The sequence below is a fragment of the Amblyomma maculatum genome, chromosome 2 (genome assembly GCF_055883805.1).
Source record: "Amblyomma maculatum isolate TAMU_Amacu chromosome 2, ASM5588380v1, whole genome shotgun sequence".
Classification (NCBI taxonomy): Eukaryota; Metazoa; Arthropoda; class Arachnida; order Ixodida; family Ixodidae; genus Amblyomma; species Amblyomma maculatum.
In genome coordinates this window covers 188488096-188505943 of record NC_139345.1, presented here as the reverse complement: position 1 = coordinate 188505943, position 17848 = coordinate 188488096, and the positions used below count along the sequence as shown (strand labels likewise).

At 46.9% G+C, this 17848-nt stretch overlaps 1 long non-coding RNA gene across 1 annotated transcript in view; it reads left to right on the top strand.

The window, feature by feature from the left end:
- Nucleotides 1–1428: 1428 nt before the first annotated feature.
- Nucleotides 1429–17848, top strand: part of LOC146200643 (uncharacterized) — a 37338-nt gene continuing 20918 nt past the window's right edge. The window contains exons 1-3 of the long non-coding RNA XR_014704680.1: nucleotides 1429–1458; nucleotides 2545–2607; nucleotides 4882–4965. This is a non-coding gene — a long non-coding RNA (uncharacterized LOC146200643). The remainder of the gene's footprint in view (nucleotides 1459–2544; nucleotides 2608–4881; nucleotides 4966–17848) is intronic.

Below are 17848 nucleotides of genomic sequence, written 5' to 3'. Positions count from 1 at the left end.
TGAAGAAAATAATACTAAGCGGTAAAATGAAGACAGTTAAAGCTCTTTGGAAATCTTAAACCGATACGGCTTTTTAATTCGCTAGAATGAACGTATGGGGTAAAAAGTCAAGCTTCAATAGTCCCGTAATCACAATGTAGCTTTTAGGAACTTTAGGAGAGTTTCATCATTAATTACCTAAAGGTGGTCTTTTAAATTATGAAGCCTAATTTTACGGTTCCTAACACAAAGGACAACAGGTAAGTGGTCACTAATATCATAAGTAATGTTGTCACATGCTTTGCTTACGTGAATTGCTTACATTACATCAGACTTTCTTAAAAGTATTTTGCCGTTCGAGTGTCACACATACTTCTCATTGTGTGGCATTCTCCAGCGGCAAGACCGGTGCGTGTGGTCATTACTTCTTGTTTCCGCTATGCTTCAGCGTGGTACCGCTGCACCTGGAAATCGACTGAATAAATATAAGTCAAGCAGATTGTAAGCGCACAAACATCCGTGTAAGGAGTTATTTTTCACTGCCTTTCTGCAGAGGACTCATCCTCTGGGCAGATCACACGAGGAGAGGTAGTAAAGTCCTATGTCCAGGTATTCGCCCAGGACCTATGGAATGAATTCGCAGACTTTGCTGCTGTCAATCGAACGACAGGCGCAAGCCCTGATGCAGTGAGTACACAAAGACGGAGGCAGGATCACCGTTCGTTTCTTCCGTCTTAGTTTGATCGTACTGGGCCCTACTGTCGGAAGTAAATAATTTAAGGTTTGTGGACTGATGCTGCTCTCGTATAGCCCAGCTTACTGTCGCTGTCTTCTGTGCGAAGCGAAAACATTGCCAAATCGAAAACCTCGCAGCATGTAGCGGCATTCGTACAGTATTTGTGCAATTCGTTTTCCATAAATGGGATGTAAGCTGAGCTGGTATAACCTTCAGGAGATAAGAAACGTAAGCGGCGTCAGCATGCCTTAGATGTACTGCTTGGTTAATCCAATTTCGATAAATGCTCTCCCACATCACGTACCGACGTAGCGGTCCAGATGCCATCACTTTTAGGCCCCAACATGTTTTGTCACTAGATACGGTGCAGCCTGCTGGCTAGGCTTTATCATCCCAAAGTTACACATAGGTCCTAATGGGAGGCGCAGTGGAAGTCACCGCGATACTTAGGCCACCCGGAGGTGTTAAGTATGCACTTACATTAGGCAGCGGACATCTGCTCTTGCATATCACCCCCGTCGAAATTCAGCAGCCAGATCAAGACTCGCGCCCGCGTTGTGGTGCCCAGCATCTGAACAGCGTATGCATAACTGCGGGCACACATGCGCGAGGAGCGATTCACTGCAGCGCGCCGATGTGACGTCATTGCAACCTCCGATTGCTGCTCGACGCCTGCTTCTAAACTGTTTCGTATCAACAGATGTAAAGTGAAAATGGCCCGCGTGCAGGAAATGCACCGGCAGGCGAGCGGCGGCAGCAAATGCGAGCAACTCTTTCCTAGGCCCCGCTTTCTAGCGCTGCCAGCGCACATGGAATTAGTCGACCGGCTATGTGCGAAAAATGCGTTAGTATTGTTTCTTCGCCTTGATTACCAGCGCACGGATACAGAGCTCTCAATAAGGAATAAATTTTGCAGATACTTAGTAAATAGTAAGGAGTTTACAGTGGTCATAACTAAGTGCCGCGTTTTTTCAGTCACTTTGCTCCTGCTGCTGCGACTCGCTTGGCGTCTGCTAGCTAAGCTACCGAAGGCCTCGCGCAACCCATGATTGTGAATTGCGCTCTAGTGAGGCAGTGATGAATTTCGAATCTTTTATCTGTCCATCGCGAAGCATGGTCCGCTGCCGATAAAATGCGAAACCTGGGCCTTGGGCAGCAGCGCTGTTCTTTGCCTATAGCGCATCGCGGCCGCGAACTCCGCACTTGTTTAGGCTGTGGAAAGAGTATACCAGCCAGTCCTTCTAGCTGCTTACACAAACGTGAAATGCGACGTGAAGCGCTGAGACATAGCTGCGCGTTGATACGACTCTGGGCACCGCTGAAGTGTGCTTACTTGCACTGGCGTTCAGCTCACAAGCTGCGAACGGTGCGGGTAAAGCTTTCGCAAGTCAGTCCCCCTGGCTGCAAGCCCCTGCGTAATGTTATGTCACTGTGTATACATCATTCATCTGTGGCAGAGTGTTGCCATAACATATATTCCTATTGAGAAACAATCGTAGACCCCTAATGCGCCCCGGAACAATAGTTACATTCCCCTGCAAAGCGTGGATTCATTATCCCATAACATCTTTATATCGATTGTGAGGGCTAGTTATGTAAACCCTAATGCTTCCTTCACTACCGAAAAGCGCTGTAGAACGGTTGCTGTCGCCACTCTTCAGCGCGGCTTCAATATCAATGCGCCCTGGATGATGACCTTATTGTAAGCATCGGTCCATCTTTTTTCCTTTTTGGTATATTGTTTTTCCTTTTAAAAATAGCCATTACACATTTGTTGTAAGATCATGAAATATGCTCGCAAAATAAAAAGTCTGTTTCCTGTCTCGTAGGAACACCTCTGGCTTCTGGGGGAACTGCTTGTGGCCAAATACATGTTCCGCCTTCTTTTCCCGGTAAGAGCACCAGTAACAAATGTTTTCGCTTCATGCGTCCGTAATCTTTCAAATACTGTACTAAAATTATTGGAATTTGTTGTCGCTTGAATAGTTTTTATCGGTCTATATTTTTTGCTTGGGTAACGAGACACGTTTATCTACAAAGGAAGCCAATATAGTTAATTATGTGGTGAAGTGGAAGCAGCATGGCACCGTACACAAAACGCGTGGCCTATAAATCGGATTTACCTGGCCCTGAAAGGTAGAGACATTTTAATAGCGGGGAGCGTGCCGCAATATGCTTCCCCAAGATGCGTGATGTAAAATCTGACAAAATGTATACACATTATATACATGGCGGAATGCTTCCTTTGTCTATACATACTTCTTTGTGTTGTGTGCTGTACCTGATCTGTGGCAAAGTAAGGGACACCATTCATATGAATGGAACCGCTTTTTAGGCAGGAGCACATATTTTCTGAAGGTTCCAACAAGAACACAGTTCTAGAATACATATTCGTCTTTATTTGTAAATAGAGCCTACTGACCAAATAGAATATAACTGACTCCATAAGCACAACGCCATATATTTTCCATGCTCGGTGATTACCTCCGATGCGGCCGTTCAAGATTACTCGTTCTTTAAGTTGAAACTGCATTTCTTTAAAGCTGTGCCGAGGTAAGCCCAGCAAAACTGCGCTAATATTGCCACGTTGTGACCGTGCCATGGACAACAGAAGAACAAACTGACGGGGCACTCAAATTTGTTTATTGGGTTCGCTTACATCAACAAACAAGTAAGCGAATTGGTGGCGGCGATAAGAACAAACATATCATGCCAGGTGTTAATAAATGAACAAAATGCCTCTTGCTTTCGGCCTTGTCTAATTTATAGTGGCGAAGGAACTTCTAGACCAGAATCCAAAAGCATCTGTGTCAATCCGAGAAATGTGCAAACATATAAGCGCATCGCTGGCTCCTTTCGAGAAAAATGTGCTTGCACGTGTTTCGTCAAAGTCACAAATCCATGCAAGCCGCTGTGAAAGTCAGCAAAGCACAAAGCTTCGCGGTAATATTGGGGACCACAATCGCCTTAATAATGGTTATAGTTACGGAACAAAACTCGCTCCTAGAAGGCATTTCACTCTATGTAGATTCATGTTTATAAAGCGCTTGTTAGGAACTCGATATATTTAGTTGAAAGCGGCTGTCATTTCTTAGCGCCTGTTTGCATTACTGCAGGAAATAATTTGGCATTCCATCTGTTCCTGCGCCTTGCACTGAAATTTAACTATTCCGTTGCGAACGTGAAAACTACGAGCGTAACTAGCAATTAAAATGTGTTATGAATTCCACCTGCTTTTGAGAAATTTTTCTAGTCTTTTCTCTCACATCGTCCACAAATAGGGTTAATTATATTCGCGGTATTCGAATGGAGCCGGATGACGCAGCTTATGAGCGCTATTAGCATAGGGTCGTGTTCGTGCATTCCTTTTAGAGTGTAATTACCCGATAGGTGAAGAACAGAGAATGGGAACCTATCTTCCCCTTCTGTGTACTTCCCAGGCACGACTCGCACTGAGGCTTCTTTACAAGCGCTTTTTGAACATTCTTAGCTGAACATTATTTTTAAGCGAAGAGGCAGTTACAGACTTTGATGGCGTGCTTCGTTGAGTTCTGTGTTGCATGAAACACAGCAAGTGTACAGCGAAAAAAGGCATTCAGCATATTTGCAATCCGCACACACAACCAGCTTCACAAAAATAGGACTTTCGCAAATAACTAAGTTAATTTAGCCAATTTTTCACTCATTGCTATTCTTCTCCACGTTAACAAATAAAACATAGAATACGGAATGTAGAAAGTGATACGCGGTGTCTTCTCACAAGGAAATGTTTCACGCAATTCACTTTCGCATTGTAATGCTTAGTTTGGTCACGGTGATGCCATAGCCCTCAGAATTCTCACATTGACACACAAAGGAGAAAAAAACATTATCAGCCAACTTTATGGCACATATTCGCAGACGTATGCTATATAAGAGCACGCTGTCCGAAATAAGCTCTCTCTAGGTTTGTTGATGAATTTGAACGTTTGTCTCATGAAAAGTTTTCCCTTATATTAAGTGTTAGGATGGTACCGCGTATACAGTTTATTTATTTATTTTACCTTCAGGGCCGGAGGGCTATAACGCTGCAAACATTTTTAGAGATGAGAGAAGACGGTACATATTGCTCGGGTATGCTGAAGCACGTTTGTAATATTCAATATTCTATTACACTATCTTTGCAGATGTTTGGCCAAATCCCGGAGACGATTTCCAATGGCCTTCCACCAGAGTACAAGCGCACGATGAAGTACATTCTTTTCGCTGAGGTGAGTCCTGCAAAGTGAATTCACACAGCGTTCAATCCAGTGGTTGGAGCTCTTCACTGATGGCTACTCAGCTGGTAGACGCCAGTTAGACCCCGGCCTCACCGGCTGCTTTTCGGTACAGGCGAACCAGAAAGTGTCCTGTACTGCCATGAAAGGTTATGTGCAAAAAGGCACGAAAAACCAAGAAACGAAAGGAGGAGTGTTCGTCCTTTCACTTGTCTTTTCGTGTCTTCTTTGTGCCTTCTTTTTTGCACATACATTTTTTATGGCAGTATAAGATTCAAGCCAAGTAACTTGACAACAACTGTTGAGAAAGTGTCCGTGTAATCTGTGAGCGCAGCGCCCGTTATTGAACTCCATCCACTTGAAAATTTCCCCAGCTGTCGCAATTCGCGTCTGGGTCTGCGTGCCAAGGCGCCGGGCACACCTGATGAGGTGAACAAAAAGAGACATCACTGTCATTGTGCAACACAACAATGTTGGCATTCTGTTGTGCGCCCAAATTGGCAAGCAGTACTACACTGGACGGATGCTCTGGACGGGCTCTCTCTCCCAGCTGCAGCGCTTCTATATACAACAGGAAATCATTGCCCCACAAACTATCCAATCCGCTAGCAGCACTTGGCGGTAGTCTTAGAGGTCCAATCAGCTAGCGCACTGGTCACCCATTTCGAATCTGCCGAGGTGCAATGGGGATAGAAGGGGGCCCGCCGTCGAGGCGAAGATGTCTTCCGGCTTGCCCGTCAGCGAGGCTACTTTGTTGTACGTCGCTTCCCTGCCGCGCAGAACCGGGACATGTCATGGGGTGACAAGTGGCAAGTTTGGCGTCCCGCGTTCTCCGCCTCCCGTTTGGAGCCTGTCGTTGAGCTCTGCAGGAGCCGTATGAACCACAGCTGTAACACTGATCATGACACAGCACTCTACTGCGGCGTCAGTCATAACCTCCTCAGGTACAATTTTGTCGCTGGGAATTTACTGGTTCCTACCGGTATGTACTGCAACCACAAAGAAACCTATATGTTTTTAAAGGTTTCTACTGGAATTATGAAGAAGCCTACTGGCTTTCTACAGGAACCATCAAGAAACCTACTGGTTTTCTACTGGCCTTACTACCAGGAGGGTGCCTACTGGGTTTCTTGGTCATAGCTACTGGCCCGGTTAACTAATGGTTCCAATAAGCACGGTACTGGTCCCAGCAGACAGCCTAATGATTTTCAGCTGGCCATTTTTCAACACGTTACCTACTGGGACCAGTTGCGCTACTAGTCCCAATGAATAACTTCTTGGTATTTTGCAAAAAAGCTCTAATTATCAAAACCCAAAGTTTACCTTTGCCAGGACTTTGCTGCTTATAGTTAAGAGCTTCTTGCCATTTAGGGTATCCATGATTGGAACAATTTGGTTATGGTAATTTTCTATCTGGTTTGTACGGCGTGCGTCTGATTTGATACGCACTAAGACGATCTCACATTCTGGGCTATGTGCAAGGAGAAGCACCGGGATATATTCGGCAAGCCGATCGGACGCAAGCTCGGTGCTAAAAAGCACCTAGCACCCCGAACCCAGTCCTGGACCGAATCGTATGTGTCGTATATTCAAGACGGTTCTAGTCCTATGTCACATAGTGGACAGCGCCATCTGCGAGTGCGACAAGGTGGCCACATATTAAAGGGAATCGCAGACGATGCGTTTAATCTCCTGCTGTGGAAATACTGTACGACCCTCGACTCAGTCCTCTAAGTTTGCCAGCAGTTTGAGCAAGCAGAACACTGCCATATTGCTGCCCGCCTCGACCGCTTGCCAAACACAGCATCAGCCGTCCCATCCGGCTAACGTGACGAGGATTGGTCGCCAAGAGCTAGAAGCTATGACACCCATTGCGGTTATTCCTAAGCCAGCAGATGATACTATAGCCATAATCCAAGCCATCGTTCGCCAAAAGTTCGCAAATGTTGGCCTCCACGTGAAAATGGGCGTCAATTCTGATCAGTCTTACGCACAGCCATTGCTTCAACCTAATGTTCCAGTCATAGCTGCTGCTACTCTTGCGGCCTTCCCGACCGCTACCACTACTGTCACCCGGCAAATGACGCACCACAGATGACCGCCCTATCTGTTTTATGTGCCGCTCTGGCGGTCAGATTTCTTGCTATTGCAGAAACCATGTGGTATCGCTACGTGAAGCTCGCTACTATCATGACCGCAGCGACGATTGCGTCTTTCATCGCAACATTCTGCATGACACGCGGTGCCGTAACTTTAAATCTGTGGCTCCGCGCATCTCTAGCCGCTCGCCATATACCCACATTCGCCGACCACCCTTGCCCCAAACTCGCCGTTCACCATCTCCCCGTTGCTCTTGCTCTCTTTCGAAACACTGACCAATGCAGGGCCCGGAGGTAACGCTGAATTCACACGCGGCCTCAATTCCTCTGATGACCCTTGCTCATCACCGCAACCATTTAGATATCTGTGTGGATGCTGTGCCTGTTATTGTCCTCGTTGACAATGGTGGTCAGATTTCTGTCCTCAGCTTTTCATTTCGCCGCCATCTGAGGAAGGTTATCACACCCCCAGCTTCGTCAGCCGTTTGTGTCGCTGATGGTAATGTCGCTGCCGTCGCGGGACTGTGCACTGCCTGTGGGACCATTTGTGGTCGCACTACCCCAGTGCTAATCACTAACATCGATCGCTGCCCTCAAGTTGTGATCCTAGGCATCGACGTTTTAACTGCCCATACTACCCACATTTATTGCTCCACTGGCCTTTTTCGCTTAGACACCCTTCTGCACCGAAAACACCAGCATCGAGCCCCGTCCCCCATCCGTCGAATTTGTTCCTCTGCTGGCCGAAGCTGCTATGTTCCGTTGACCCCGTTCCCTGCTCATCCTGACGGCACATACATCACTTGCCCAATCTCCGATGTTGTCCTTCATCACATCATACAACCTCATACCTTCGTGACTCTCACCACTAACCGCACATATCTCCCCGTTGGTAATATCAGCCGATCGACCCAAGGTGTACCCCATGAAATAGCACTCGCTGACCTGTTTCCTAACGCCTGTGCATCTGTCGGCGCAGCATGTATTGGCTTCATCGCACTCAAACCTCTTCTCTGGCATATTCACCGATTTGCCATAGGATCAAGCCAGAGCTTCCTCCGACCTTTTGCTGTTGTAAAGTGATATATTGATTTCGGAGATAGCCCATTGGGCCAAACATCCGTTGTAACCCATCGCATCAATACGGGTGACGCCAGCCCTACTCACAGTCGGTTTTATCGTGTCTCCCTTGGTGAGCTGCACGTCATACAAAAGGAAGTTAAGAAGATGCTGGCAAACAACATTATTGAGCTTTTCTGCAGTCCCTGGGCGTCCCCTGTTTTATTAGGTAAAAACAAAGACCAAACTTGGATATATTGTGTCGACTATCGCCACCTTAATTAGATAACAAGGATGTTTATTCTCTTCCGAGACTTGTAGCCACTGAATCATGGTGATTGCAACGCTCTCTGATGTGTTACCCGGACGATCAACACCGACCTCTACACCGAATAAATCCCACTTGCGGTTTTCGAATTCCTCACATATTGAACATGTGTCATAACTGTCTACACCAAATCCACTTGAACGTCATATACAAACTACTTCTTACATAAAACAGTGATAGCGAGCAGCCCTCTGTGCTCTACATGTGATGAACCTTTCGTAACCTCCTCTCGGCAGTTTACAGCACATCGCAGGACACTGCGTAATAATTTAAGCTTAGCTAAAGACAAAGCCTTGCGCCTTGGACATGTCCTGGGTTATTGGTGCGACGGAGCGTCGGCTGCGCGAGCTGCAAAGGCCTTATTAACTTTCCCCAAGGACACAGGGTCGATTGAGACCCTTTGAAACTCATCTGTCTGTGATTATGTGCATGTAAAATGTAAAAGTGTGTGACACTGATTAGTTTTTTTTTCATTCATTTCCCCTTCCCCTCCCACACTTTGTCACCCGCATCCCTCAACCATCATCAGGAGTAGTATGCTAGGCTCATCACCAGGCAGACATCTCCTGTTGCCAATTAAATATCTCTCTCTCTTCCGAGAATTGACGACGCACTTGACTGCTTGCATGGTGCCAGCTATTTTTCTTCCATCGAGATGCGTTTCGGCTCCTGCCAAATTGCTGTCGACGAACGGGATAGTGAGAAAACCGCACTTGTCACCGCCGACGGACTATATCAATTTAAGGTAATGCCATTTGTCCTCCGTGATGTTCCTGTGACATTCGAGCCCATGATGGACTCGCTCCTCCATTACCTCAAATGGACAAAGTGTTTATGCTACTTAGATTACGTCTTTTCTTTCCGATGTTCGAAATCCACCTTGATTGACTTTCTTCCATCCTGGCTATTTTTCGCCGTGCCTGTTTTCAACTGAACGCCAAAAAATACAGCTTCGGCCGCCGCCAAATCAGTGCTGGGTGATTTGGTTGATGAGACTGGTATGCAGCCGGACGCTAACCAAATTTGAGCCATACGTGAGTTTTCTACCCTGCATAACTCAAATGACCTGTGAAGCTTCTTCAGACTTTGCCCCTATTTCAGCCGCTTCATTAGAAACTTCAGACATTGCTCGTCCCCTTACCTCTCTCTACAGAAAAACGTACCTTTCTCGTGGGTCCGTGACGAAACCCATCCCTTAACAACCCTTATTTCGACCCTCACTGCTTCGTGTGTCCTAGCTTACCTCGATCCTTCTGCTCCTAAAGAACTCTGCACCGACGCTAGCGGCCATGATATTGGCGCTATTCTTGCCCAGTATCAGTATGGCTACTCCCGCGTAATTGCTTATGCCAGCAACCTTGAGCGCAATTATTCAATAACCGAGCGGCGATGCCTTGCACTTGTTTAGGTGTTGGCTAAAATTTGCCATTATTTGTTTGGGAGCTCCTGCTGCGTAGTGACACACCATCCTGGTTTGTGTTGGCAGTCCTTCCTTAATGACCCCACTGGCCGCTTAGGTCGCTGGGCCTTGCGTATACAAGAGTATGCGTTTACTGTGGTTTAAAAATCAGCTATTTACACCAAGACGCTGACAGCTTGAACTTCCATCCTTCCTCCAGCATATTTGTGCTTTATAACGAGCCATACCGATGCAATATGCAGCGAGATGACGCGGGCCATTTACTGGTCGCTCCGGCTAATTTGTGCTCTACTGCTCTCGCCAAATTTCATGGTGCCCCTACAACAAGATATCTTGGAGTGTCATGCCCCTACGACATTGTTTGACAACAATTTTTGTTACCTGGTCTCTACCGTTCTATCCGTCATTACGTCGCTGCTTGTGAGCTCTATCAGCGCCGTAAGATAGCCTCACTTCAACCCAATGGGCCCTTGCAAACAATTGCAGTGGAGACTGAGCCATTGTCTTCTGCGGGCCTTGATCTTCTTTGACCTTTCCCGGTATCAATTTCAGGGAACAAATAGATTACAATTGGTGACTGATTACAGCACCCTGTATGCTATAACCAGATCTGTCCCCATTAGTTACGCCACCGGCGTTGTAGACTTTCTTATGCATGACGTCATCTTGATTCTCCTCTCTCAGTAGTTCATGACCTTCTCCGGTCATGTTCTAGACGTCACCAGTTCACAACGGCCTACCATTCACGAGTGCTCTTACTGAGCTCCTTAATGGCACAATGACTGACATGCTGTCAGTGCATGTGCCCGACCACTATGGTGATAGGGACGTATCTTTAGCTTTCGTAACGTTTTTCTATAACTCCTCACGCATGGTACCGCCAGATATTTTCCCTTCTATTTATTTTTCGGCCGCTAACTTTCGACACCTTGCTGCCTCTTGACGACTATTTCTGCAGTTACGCTATGCCATCGCACGCGCTGATGACACCTGCCACATTGTTTGAGACCGGCTTGGCGCATCTCAGCGCTCTCAGAAGCGTCGTTACGACCTTCATCACCATGACGTCCACTACCCTCTGGACTCCCTCGTACTCCTTTGGCTCCCGGCCCGCTTTGTGGGCATTTGCGAGACACGTCTGCCTCGCTACGTGGTGGGCCCTTACCATGTCTGGCTGCAGCTCGCCGATGTGGCCTATGAGATCACCCCTCTGAAGTCCAACTATACTTCCACAATCGCTCACCCAAACGTCGTGCATATCGCTCGTCTGAAACTGTATTATTTGAGTTCCCCTGTGTAGTATGTACCGAGACGGTGCTTCTTCTGTGAGGGGGTACTGGTACGGTGTGCAGTATCAAGACGACGAAGTCGTTCTGGTGTGTAGGAGAAGACGACATTGAAGCTAGGCAGAGTTATATCTGGCGGTGTGTCCGTGACAGTGAACTGTTGCGGTTACCTGCGTGTACTTTCCCCTGACAATTTTTTCAAACAAGCTAAGTATTTCGTCTTGTAGTAGTAACACTGAACTAGCTGCCGCTATGCGGTACTGGAATTGTCACGGATGCGAAAAACTATTTTTTTTTTGCCGCAGCATAAAGTTCGAGTCTTCGATCCCTGCGTCTGCTCTCCGCTAGCGCGAAGCAGACGATTTCAACGACGCGCCTTCGGAAGATCGGCTAAAACGCTCGAAGCTGGAGATGAGGGGCATGGGTGTAATGAGTTAGTATTTTGCGGTTTTAAGATGGCTTAAACGTCATCGACAGTATGAATGATTTTAGGGCATTACTTCTGAAGTATCTGCGTAAATTTGAACAGACTTGTCGCTCTCACAATTTTTGGCAAGATTACAAAACGTAAAGCGACGTCTACAAGGCCTAGACGGGTGATGTTAAGCAAGTAAATATAGTCGCTTCTTTTGTGATCCTCCAGTTGGGTAAAGTGTGGTGAGGTTGGATGCAAATCCGGCAGATCTGTGGGAACTAAGTTTATTTTAAGATACAGGCAGAGAGCCATAACGCAGGGAGGAATGGGTAATTGGCAGTGATGACCACCGCTTATCAAAATATAGCGAACTATCTAAATGATGTCAGTTTTGCGGGTCCGAAATTTGAAACGGACCATAATATTCCCCCCAGGTATGTTTGGCTTTACATGTGGCCCTTAAAAGCCTATCTTCGTCCTGATAGCGTTTCCTCGGACATATAACCGCATGCAGGAGATCACGGTATGTGCTATCGTACCGCGATCCCGTGAAGTGCCGGTAGTGGCGTTTAAAGCTAAAAAGCTAGGCCAAAAATATGTAAACAAGTAAAAAATCGGTCGCTAAAGTGGTTTAAATTGATGGTAACATCTCATTGGTCACCTTCTGTGAATCTACAACCATGCATGGCAGAAACCTGCACGGTTTCCTGATCTACTCATCACTGCCTGCTTCGAGATGCACTGTAGAAGCCATGTCTTGGACATGGTCATGGTGCCTGTGATGTCACGTGAAGCCAATGTACAAATCGCCACAACAGACATTTGGTCACCATGCATTGATGCCAGCCGTCTTCTAATGTGTTTTATAAAAATATTTGTGGCATGCAACGTGAAGCAGAATTATTTTGGTGCAATTGAGTAGAGCAGTAGCACTTGCGTAGTAAGTGGGACTGCTCTCAAAGCAAATAACTGCAATCCTTTCAACTTTGCTGCGGTGGCATCAAGTTACCTATTTCATCACGTGGTTGCTGACAACTGCATTTAGCTCTCAACACAAACACAAGTACAGTGGCTTTGAATGTCAGTTTTATTGGAGGTCTTGCTACTCTGGATACTGGCATCGCATACAAGACAAAAGCTTGCGTCATTTAGCAGCGATGTGGGGCTAGCACCAATGTTACCTGCAGCTTCTCTAGTAATAGCAGCAGTGACGAGGCCCGATATTACGTCCATGCACTAACACTGTTCCTAGGAATTGAAGCCCCATTTCTGAATGAGAGAGAGAAAATCGAATAAATAGGCGTGGAGGTTAACCAGGTGTGGCTCAGTGTTGCCTACACTCCACCAGGTGTTGCCTACACTTATAAAGTTGAAACTCTACCCCGAGTCCTTTCAAAACTTAAGGAGCGCCTTCATTGATTTCCGTTGGGATGAGTCATCCAAGAGCGCAGAATCATGGCTTCAGTAAGATCGCGAGAGTACAAGCGGCGGCGTGCAGCAGCTGGGAAGGCACGCTGACGCTCGAACTGAGGGCAGTGAAAAGCATGTGTGCAATAGTTTCAACGCACCCGCACTGCTCACACGTTGGAGAGTCTGCCGTGCCGATGAGATGGAAATCGTCATTTGTAAACGCCACTCCTAGCCACAGGCGACACAACAATGTGCCATCACAGCGGGGGAGGTCGAATGGTACCTGCAGTTGAAGTAAGCGGTCAAAGTGGCGCGAGAGGGATGTCCAGCCTCCATGCCTAGACCATAATTGTCTAGTCACGTTTCGAGCGATCAGTCGAAGATGCCTTGCAGCATCAGCTCTTGTCAGTGGTACCTCGACAACGTTGATCGCATCGTAAGCTGTTCGAGCACCATCGGCAGCTATGTTGTTACCAACAATTCGACTGTAGCCTGGTATATCAACCGGTAGACTATTTAGTGACCCTCTTGTAATGCCTGGTGGTGCAGATGTCGACTATCCGCTACACGTTGCTCATGGTCGCCATGGCTTAAGATCGATTGAAGTCATTTTAGGGGAGGTTTGTAATCACAGAACACCGCCCACTTTTGACGAGCTTGTTCACAGATATACTTCACAGTAGCACGAATTGCGGCCAGTTCTGCTCCAGTAGAGGTAGTCTTATGCGAAATTAGGTGGTAAATATTTGCTTGTCTCGCAGGAACGACGACGGCGGATGCATAACTAGTAGAGGTTACAGAGCTGTCTGTATAGACGTGAATATGTACCAATAGTCATTGTGTAGCATGAACAGTGTCAGTTGCTGAAGGGTTGGCGTTGATAAGCTCCATGTCTTCGTAACGCCGGAATAGCATGGCGCTTACATGGGAGTTGCAGACAACACATTGACGACGGAGGTTGTGCTGCCGGAGTGAACTGATTTTAAATGGAATATTGGTGCGTTGCTATGATTTTCACAAATGCAGAATGTGGTCTCTGCAGAGGCATTTGAACAAGGTAATGGTGTGGAACCCTTAAAATATGTCGTATGGGCATTCGCAGAGTGTAGAGCAGTATACGTTGAAAGCGGGTGGTCTGTGGCGAATGTAATACTTCCCAGTGTTGATGCGCTCCGAGGGAAGCCCAGTTTATGTGCGAACGGCCTAATCCTGTACTGCCTGGAGGGTACACAAATAAGTATTGCACTTATTTGAAACCACGGCCATACTGCACCACACGAATCCTAAATATAATACTTTGTACAACTGCAACTTAGACTGTACCGACGAGAAACATGATTTTCCGCTAAGTGGAGTAAGTGAGCAATCGATGTTAGCTTTTTTCAATGGGATGCAATGCGGGCTATATGATAGATTGCTGTCTGTCTCGATCCCTAAAAAAACCATTAGTTTCATCGTAAGAAATGTTACAACCGTCGATACATACCAGATATTTATTCATAAATTTGCGTGCAATGCCACTAGCGCGCACCTTTCCGGTGAAACGCTGAGAGCTTGCACCTGAAGATAAGACAAGGTTATTGTTTCTGTTCATTGAAGTCTTGCATGCACCTGGCGAGGTGTCACTGAGAAGGCCTAAATGCAGATGTCATCAATGTACAATGATATCTGGACGGTGGAAAGGAGGTTCTCTGGGATGGCGATAAGTGTTAGATTAAACAAAGAAGGGCTGAGCACACCACCCTGGAGCACACCACGGTGGGCACAATACTCGGGAGTCGAGCCACCGTCACACTGAATAAAAAATGATCTCCTTGTCAGATAACTCTCTATCCACGCAAACATCCGACTACCGATGCCCACAGTTTCCAGCGCATGAAAGATGGCTTCATGAGCCAAGTTGTCGTAGGCACCTTTGGTATCAAGCAACAGCGCCATGGACAGATGATTCTGATCGTTTCTGCTGTTAAACCGTGGCCACGAGGTCAATGACGCAGTCAATAGAGGCGCGATCCCGCCGAAAGCCAGTCCTTGCTTTGGGGTATATTGTATAGTGCTCGCGGTACAACTCAAGGTGCGTGAAAACCATACTTTCTGTGACCTTCCCACACAACTGGCTGAAGCAGTTGGATTGTAGGATGTCAGCTCCAGTGGAGATTTCCTTGGTTTTAGCAGGGGTACTAGACGACTAGATTTCCATTCCTCTGTAACAGCACCGTTGAGGCAAGAGTGGTTATAATGTTTGAGGAGCTCTTCTTGCGCATCATTGTCAATACGGGACAGCGCAGCGTATGTAATTCCATCTGGCCCTAGTGAAGACGAATGCCTACATCTTGCAAGAGCATGGTCGAGTTTTCCTCAAGAAATCTCGAGAAAAAATGACATAAATTGCCGATTCCCGTGAGGCAGGTGGCAGAGGCTGGAAACCCGAGGTAGTCTTTGCACCCGCAATATTCTTACAGACTGCAACAGGGTGGCCATGCGGGCTAGTTGGTTTGAATCAAGCATAATGCAACCAGCGAACAAAATGGAACACAAGAAGAAGGAAAACACAGGACAGCGCTGTCCTGTGTACTCCTTCTTCTTGTGTTCCGTTTTGGTTCGCTGGTTGCTTTATTCTTACAGACGTCAGTTGCTACCTCAATCTGTTTACGATCTTGATATTCAGCCAAAGCACAAAATGGCTTTCTTTGCTGTGGATATGTACGAAGGCCCCGCACATTCTGCCAGATGAAGGACATGATTTTATGGGGTCCAATGGCTGGCACAAAATTTTCAGCGCATGTCCGCCAGTGTATCCATTCTTCACTTGATCTTTTTCTGTATATGTCTAGCCGCTTTCAGATAAGTTAAGGTACTGGTAAGCCTGTATCGTCTTTCCGCTCGCCGCCAAAGAGCGCATAAAAATTCTAATTCGATGTCAAATTCACTGCGTATTTTAGATGATGAGATGTAATTACTAGTAAGGCATAGCATTTGCTATAGTTTCCTCCAACCTGTAAGTGAAGGCTTTTTTGCATGCCTCCTCCATATGCTTTTGAAATACTGTCCAGTCGATCTGCATGTACTTAGCTGGGGCGGACGTACAAGTCCATTATCTTGAAGTACGTAGGATGTGGTCACCAGTAATGATCTAAACAGCCTGGGGTTTCTCCATGATGGGTTTTGCCTTTCGCAGTCCAATTCTGAGGAGCGAGACACATATTCTGTAAAATCAGTGTGAAATGTAACGCTTTTCCCTTCACCATGAAACATGCGTACTGATTTTCATTGTGAGGTGGGACTGGGAAGCAAACTACGCCATGTTAGTGTGGATGTATACCAGGACTTTGCTGCGCTATCCGCATGTTCGAGCAAAAAACGATTCCTATCCGCAGATCCTGTCTGCTTTAGTTTAGTTAGTTCCGCCGATGACCAATATCGGGAAGTAATTGGTGAAAACATTTTGCCGAAAACTTGCAATTTGCAACCTCAGGCCTCTTGCGTTCCACTGCAACAGCGTGACGCCTCTGACGTCTTCCCAGAACGTGAGATGTTTGCCAGCCATTGAAGGTTAAAGGTAGAGCAGTTGGGGATCACATAGCCTGTAAAGCCGCCGAATGAAGTTGACCACCGTTCTTTAGATCACAAGGGTTTTGCGATCTATATTCGGGAGCCCGTCCTTAGTGATGTATGTTCTCGACGATGGGAACTGACGTCGTGCTGCCTCAGGAGGATTTAATGGTGGAAGTACTGGCCAAGAATCCGACCCTGAGGCCACATGGTCTACGTGGTCTTTATTGTCCATAGTACGCGGACGTTTCACAGTGGGACCAGGTGGAACCGGAGAAGGGTGAAGAGGAAGCAGCAGCTGCGCGTTTGCGTGGCTGTCGTTGGCAGTGGCCTTTCTGGAATTTCTCTTGCGTCGAATACGTTTTCCGCGAATAACTGCAGCGGCCTCGTGGTGCGTTGAACTGTCTTACACCACTTGAACATGGCCAAGTTTCATACATTTCTGATATTTTAGAGGCTTTAATTTGAATGACTCTGCAGCATGACAACATGTGTGACGGCAGGCTGTCGCCTTTGAAGATAATCTTCACACAGGAAGAATGTCCAAGACGTGACATCTGAAGAATCACGGGGCCTTTTTTTGCTGGCTTTACGAGTATGGGCAGACCAGCTCTCGTGAAAGCCTCGTCGGTGTCATAGATGACGTCGGAAGAAGACTCCTTGCATGGCAAGATAACTACGCACTGGTATGCATCCGAGTTCAGTGATGAATCGCAATGGTTCGAGTGCAGACGCGTGATTGAAATCAACTGCAACGATTCTTGCACGTGTTCACCCGAACTTTAATTTCGTTAGACATGAGGGATACAAGTTTCAGCGACAACTTGCCTGTCAAACCGCCCCATGTTGTCAGATAGACGCACAGGCAGGCTGAGGATTGCGTTCTTCTGTTCTGAATGAATGAAACATAGATGGATTATGTGGGCTTTGCAGCAAAGCCCACGTCCTCCAGCTATGTTTTATTCACGGCGCAAGGCAGATGCTGCACCGAGATTGCCACAGGTCAACAGGCCTACCAGAAAGAAAGCACCCAAACCCCACTTTCGGCAGCCTTCGGCGAAACCCAGCCTCCGTCTGGTTCAGTGATGACGGGGAATATACTAATAAACCAGAGTACTGAACCAGTACTATTCCAGCAGAAAACCAGTAGGACATTTTCAGCTGGGTCTGAGTCGCTTTAACGCAGATGTTGGGTCTCACAAAAATAACCATCAAGCCCGGCAGCGAAGCCGAATGAAAATATTGTAGCAGGACGGCAAGCCGGAGAACAGAGATGGCTGATGACAGTGAGATGACTTCTTAATAAAA